We start from the raw sequence: 7,078 nt of genomic DNA, 5'->3' as shown, positions 1-7,078 counted from the left end.
TGTTGTAAAGAAGCATCCAAACATTTGTGAAAACCAGTGTGTATGCATATTTCCTTCTATACACATCCAAAGGACTTATTCACTTACACAAAATTTTTTATATTAAGCATAAGTGACATCCAACCTTGTACTAGATTCATGTTAGCCAAAAAAAGAAGTGTGTGTACCCAGATTCTTGTAAATTCAGTTTGTCTCTCTTATTTGAATTGTTAACATTTTAATTTCAAGTGTGCAAGGACAAAATAAAAGAGAATAGAAGGGAATATTCTTAAGAGTTGTTATAGTACAAGTTGTAGAAGAAAAGCACATGTGTTAGTCTGTACTATTTCTCTCTCCTCAAGAAAGCGACACACTGCTGCCAATTGTGAGACAATGGTCACTTCTAGGAACACATAAATCCCATAATAGATCTCTTCATTGTAATCTAGTTTTGATTAGTAGAACCCTTCACAGGATTATGAAAGAGAACTGGATGTAGCTCAAGTTAAGTGAACCAATTTAAACTTAAAGTGTTTCCACTTCACTCTTAAGCTATTTAATTTGTATTCTCTTGTGTATGTCTTGACACACTTAGACACACAACATTACATTTAGAAAACCTTTCTGAAAATATCTTTTTATAAAGTTAGACGATAGTCTGAACCTATTTTAACAAATTTGTTTTTCTATTGATTGGATGATACTTTTGAAACTTTATTTTTGACAAACTTGTTTTAGAAAATTATATCCTTTGTGAAAAGCTTTCTATACTCATTTAACACACTATTCAACCTCTCTTTCTAGTGTGATATGTGTTATTTCATGCTTGCTAATAAACTTAGATGTGTTCTTCCCAAATGTATTTCCAAGGACCAATCTGCTTTTGTAGAAGATTGGTCTATTCTTGATAATTTTATAGTTTCTATTGAGACCATTCGTCACATGAAATGTAAAGTAAGAGGTAAGGAGGGAGAATTTTCTTTGAAGATTGATTTAAGAAAAGCTTGATAAGGTTGATTGGAGATATTTACATGTTATCCAACTCAAAATGGGATTTGATAATAGATGGGTTACTTAGATGAGAATGTGTGTGGAATCAGTGGAGTTCAATGCTATGGTGAATGGAGAAGGAGTTGGACCTATTTTACTAGGGAGAGGACTCCGACAGAGGGACCCTTCACTTTATAAAAAAATATGAGAAAAAAAGGAAAGATTCATGGTATTAAAATGTGTAGTGCAGCTCCTCTCCTCACACACTTATTTTTGTTCATGCAATTCTTGTTGCCTTTGAAGCCTTTTCAAGTCTCTCTATAGGTCTTCATAAATCAAAGATCTACTTCAGCAGGAACTCTCAACCTCATATAAAGGAGCAAACTTCAGCAACATTGAGAGTCACTGAGTGCCTAAGGACTAGAAAATACCTTGCAATGCCCTCGATGATTTGAAGAAAAAAAAACTATTTTTGGCTACTTAAGGGATAGAATCTGACAGAAAATTCAATATTGGTCAAGGAAGCATCTATCTAAAGCGGGAAGAGAGGTTCTTATCAAATTAGTTTTAAGGGCTATTCCTTTATATTGTATGAGTGTTTTTCTTCTTCCCTCAACTCTTCAAGACGATATTTAAAGAATGATGAATTTCTTTTGGGCGACATAATAGAAATGCAAGAAAAGGCATAAATTGTATCAGTTAGGATCATTTAACCATCCAAAAGGAGAATGGAGGTATGGGTTTCAAGCATCTTTTTGCTTTTAATTTGGTTATGTTAGGGAAACAAGGTTGGGAGTTAGTTTCTGACCATGATGCTATAGTTTCTCAATTTTTCAAGGAAAAACATTTGTTGATTCAAAGAGTTTGAAGATTTGAAGATTAGTCTTATGATCTTTTGGTTTTAATAATTTTGCAATGCCAAAAAAATTTCTAAAGATGTGGCATTTGTATTGGATTTTTTACATTGGGCCTCTTGAGTGTTTTAGACTTAGTTTTCTTTATCCGTGCTTAGTGTGTAACACCCTAACAAAAATTACAACTCATGCTAGTAGAGGAAACTTTGTGTAGTGTCATTTGTGCATGTGTGTATTTAATTGCAGTGATGTTTTTAATTATTGATTTTCATAATTATTACATACATATATACATACATACATACATATGTGTGTGTGTGTGTGTGTGTGTGTGTGTGTGTGTGTGTGTGTGTGTGTGTGTGTGTGTGTGTGTGTGTGTGTGTGTGTGTGTGTGTGTGTGTGTATGTGTATGTGTGTGTGTGTGTGTATGTGTGTGTGTGTGTAGTTTGGTGAAACTTGATAGAGAGATAGAAACTGTCTGAGCTAGTTTTCCTTTTGTGCAAGAATGACACTAGGCATTGAGTCATAGTGTAATTTTTTTCTATGTGAGTAGACTTTGTGTGAGGCTTACTATGAGTACATGTATTCCTGGGGAGGTTAACACAATAATTGAGGAAGTTAGCACATAAATCTAAACGTTTAAGATAAGATTTAACAATTTTGGCAAAAACAGTTTTTACCATTTTTGTCTATGCCTACTTTATGCATTTCTGACTAAAAATTCAAAAGCAAAACTACCTACTTATGGCACCCTTTGGCACGTCCAACATGGCCACCAAATGGTCATTCAAGCTTGTCAAGTGAGCTTACCAATAGCATTAGGCACAGCTTTGTATCACTTCTCATCATTTCTCACCATTTTCTCTCCAAAAATCAAAGCTTGGACCTTCATTCTTCTCCATTTGCACAAAATCTTCAAGGAGGAAGAGACCATCATTTTATTCTTCTTCCAAGCTCCATAGTAGTTTTCATACCCTAATTTCGTCTAGGACTATCATTCGTTGATCTTTTGATCCTTGCTAGTTGACTTACAGTGTTGAACACCAGTTATAGTGCAAAGCAAGGAACCATTCAGTGTTTCGATCAGAAATGCAAAACATACCAAAAAGGAGGGGCAAAAGGGTCTTTTTATTGAGTTTCCTGGGCCCCCAAAAGACTTCAGGGTGAAGTAACCAGCTCGCCTGGGCGAGCTGCCATTGCCCCAATTGCCCATTTTCCTATAAATAGGCATGCTAGGGAGGCTGAGGAGAGGTTCAAAGGTTCAGAAGGTGAGGGAATTGAGAGAAGAGAGAAAGAAGAAGAAGAAAGAAGAGAAAACAAAGCCGAGGCACTACCGAATCGCGATCACGATCATTCCCTACGTCGTTTTCTTGTTATGTGTTCTTTGTGCGACCGTCAGTTAGTTTATTGTTTTTGTAATTGAATGTGATCTATGTACCCTTAGGGGTCCCCCTTGTTGTTTTGTGCATATTCATTTCCTCCATCTATCATCGATGATCTCGTTTTTATTTGTAAAGTTCAATCTTAACCGATTAGTGCAGTAAAATTGTCTTTAAAAAGATTGAAAGTTAATAAACGAAACCAAGATAAAACCAACTCATAACTAACTTCTTTTTATCAAATATCACTTGAGATCGTTTCAAGGTCCAAAGCCTTAAGGATTCTCTCTGCTTTTCAAAATTTAGAAGATCGTTTCAAGGTTCAACGCCTTAACGATTCTCACCACTTTTCAAAATTTAAAACATCGTTTCAAGGTCCAACGCCTTAAACGACTTTTTGTTCACAATTAAAAAAAATCTTTCAAAAACATAAAATCAATTTAACACACAAACATTCAGACTTAAAGAACTACGTAGGTCTAAATTCCTCATCGCACCTGAGGATACGTAGGAGCAAGGGCAACACCCTTGTCGACCCTAAAAAAATAAAAAAAATATAAAAAGGGAAAATAAATAATATTGAAGTCATGTTTTCGCTTGATAACAGTGAAGCCTCATCTAGAGTTTTCCTCTTTTAGTGATGCATTGTCACTGATAGTCCCTATTGCCACAATGTATTACCTAAGAGGATGATATCTCTAGAAGCCAGTAAAGTTACATGAAACCACCCTTGGGCGTTGTCACTAGAAGGGGACTTTTGGATCCTTTCCATTAGGTTCCTAAATTAGGGGGGGCACATAGCAAACTCACTCTGGCTTGTTCCTTGATCGCATCATGCATCTCTTCATGGCATCGTAATGGACATATCATTCCTGCATTTATCATTTATCATATCCATGAATTGCATTTGCATGAGTCATTGCACTATCATACATCTTCATTTAGCATGCTTTAGTTCAACCAACTACATACATTCTATTTTCATCGTTCGCATGTTATGTTCACTCATGCATGATCCTTGCATTTTCCTCTGCAAAAAAAACAAAAAAAAAGAACAGAAAGAAAGTCACAATGAAGCTTAAAAGTTTACACTGCATTCTTAGTTACATGTGTTGGGTACCATGATGATAGCTATAAACAAACCATGTTGGGATTATACACTCATTTCTCTTGAAAAATGATTGAAAATCACGTGAACATGGTGCCTAATGCCTTGTTAATTAGGAAAATGGTGGTTCTTTGGGCGTCTCATGTCGATCTCATAATTACGTTTGTCATGCATAGCATAAGTGTGCCCTAATCATTCATCTCTATGATAAGTTGTTGAAGTATTGCCAATCAAAATTTCTATTCTTGCGAACATAGGGTTGAACCAAGCACATGCTTTTAAGAAAAGGTTTTTATCAAGTTTTGCAAAAGTTGGGGCAGAAGATGGATTGAGTTTACATAGCTTCTTTGGCTACTGCCAACACATGATTGAGCTAGATAATTTACAAAAATTGGGACTGTTGATGTCCATGTTTTATTTCCAGTTGCACTTTGACTCTAACAAAATGTAATGAACAATGTTGTTTTAATGAAAATCTGGATTGATTCGACCCTATGTTCTACTGAGTGTCCGGTGTAAATTTGCAATACTTCAACAATGTATTGCTCACATACATCCATGCTTTTTTCTTTTTACATTGGTTGCATTGCTCATTTCATTCTTTCCTTGAAAGTTGAACTGTAATCATTGTGATCAAAAGGAAAGAACACGCTTTACGGCGCCTTTACCGAACGCGTGCCAAAGCTAGAGTGATGAGTGAAATAGAGGAGGTGCAAGAGTAGATGAAGGCCGACAAGGAGGCCATGAAAGACAAATGACCATAATGATGGATGCCATGATGAGTATAAGAAAAATGATGGAGGTCAACACGACTACAGTCTTTTCCGCAAGTACTACCACTAAGGTGGACCCGACTCACCCATCTGGCATCAATCAAGCAAGTCGTCCAGTCCCGAATATGGTAGGTCAGGGAGGTGAAGCATTAGGAAGTACGGGCAGCCGTCACCTGGTATATTAATCTGGAACCTTTCGAGTCCATTCTTGGAAGGACCTAATGGTTGCCTTCATTAGGCAGTATCAGTACAATTCTTATATGGCTCCGGATAAAATACAGCAACAGAACATGTGTAAGAAGGAGCATGAATCTTTCAAAGAATACGCCCAAAGGTGGAGGGATCTGGCAACTCAAGTACCGCCCCTAATGATGGAGAGGGAGATGATAACAATGATAGTAGACACGTTATCGGTGTTCTACTATGAGAATATAGTGGGTTACATGCCTTCAAGCTTTGCCGATTTAGTTTTCACCAACGAAAGGATCAAAGTTGGTTTGAGAAGAGGCAAATTTGATTATCCTGCTTTGATGAATAGGAAGCTTGGGGAAAATGGAGAGAATAAGAAGGAGGGAGAAACCCATGTTGTGGCAACCGTTCCTACATGGCCAAATTTCCCATTAGCCCAACAATATCAATACTCGCCAATATCAGTCCTTCTCATTACCCACCACCCTACCAGCCAAGAACACCCAATCATCCACAAAGGCCATCCCCAAATTGGCCACAAAATCCACCCGATTCACATACAAGACCAAACACCACCCTTAATACCAATCAAAACACCAACCAAGGAAGGAATTTCCAGAAAAGAAACCTGTAGAATTCACCCCAATTCCAATGCCATATGCTGACTTACTCCCTTATCTACTCGATAATGCAATGGCAATTATAAGTCCAGCAAAGATTTCTTAACCTCCGTTTCCCAGAGGATACAACCCCAATGTGACATGTGCTTATCATGGGGGAGTTCCGGGGCATTCCATTGAGCATTTTATGACCCTGAAACATAAGGTGCAAAGTCTGATTGATGCAGGCTGGCTGAGATTCGAGGAGGAGAATCACTCATGAATTCTGATGTCGTCAAGCAATACTATGTATGATGCTTGGGGAAATTTGAAGGTTGTTGTTAGATGTCTCCAATGACTCATTAGGATTTTCAAGTATATGCCATTACTGTAAACAACAGTCACAATGATAATAATATGGACCAATTTGATGTCCTTGCCTCTCATTCTCTCACAATTACATCTTTGCTTATTTAACTTTCACTAGAATGTGAATGTAAGTCGTTGGTTTGTTTGCTCAAGTAACCTACGCTCCTGAGTTGATCACCAAGTCTGTTCAATCAAAAATTGCTCATTCTCCACGTTTGGTGAGGGTGTCATAAACAACGAGTAAAGTAAAAAGTTCAAAAAAAATGTTTGTTTGATTGTGTTCCAAATCAAAAATAAGAAGTATAGACATTCATGTGACCTCATTTTTTTCATTCTTAAAAGTTTTCTTTTTGAGAGAAAAGTGAGTTATCAAGAAAAGGAGTCATTTGACTTAATCAGTCAATTGAAAATCTTTTAAATATTTCTCGTCCTTGAAAATTCATTTTCGAAAACCTGCACAATTTCTTATATTGCTACAAGGTCATGACAAAAGACAACAATAGATACCTCAGAGCCCTACACTGGGGCAATGAGAGGCACCATGCATGAGCCTCAAGCGAACCTAGGGGCAGATCAGAAGTTCTCACCCGGTAGGTCGAAAACTTGAAAGGGCGGCCTAGGCAAAAGTTAGGGTTAATAAAATATAAAAATAAAAAAAAAGGAAAAAACAATCAGGAGCGTGTTTATCAGGGGATTGGTCTCGAAATCCAAACTGCAAAAGGATCTAAGTCAAGATTTGAAATGACACATGATCGTGTTTCAACATCCCAAACACTAATTTATCCCTTGCCACCCCCTCCGAGCTAAAGCATATTTGTTTTCTAAAAACAACACAAAA

This window comes from Glycine soja, chromosome 4 (genome assembly GCF_004193775.1).
Source record: "Glycine soja cultivar W05 chromosome 4, ASM419377v2, whole genome shotgun sequence".
In the NCBI taxonomy this organism is placed as follows: Eukaryota; Viridiplantae; Streptophyta; class Magnoliopsida; order Fabales; family Fabaceae; genus Glycine; species Glycine soja.
This window is presented reverse-complemented; position numbering follows the sequence as displayed.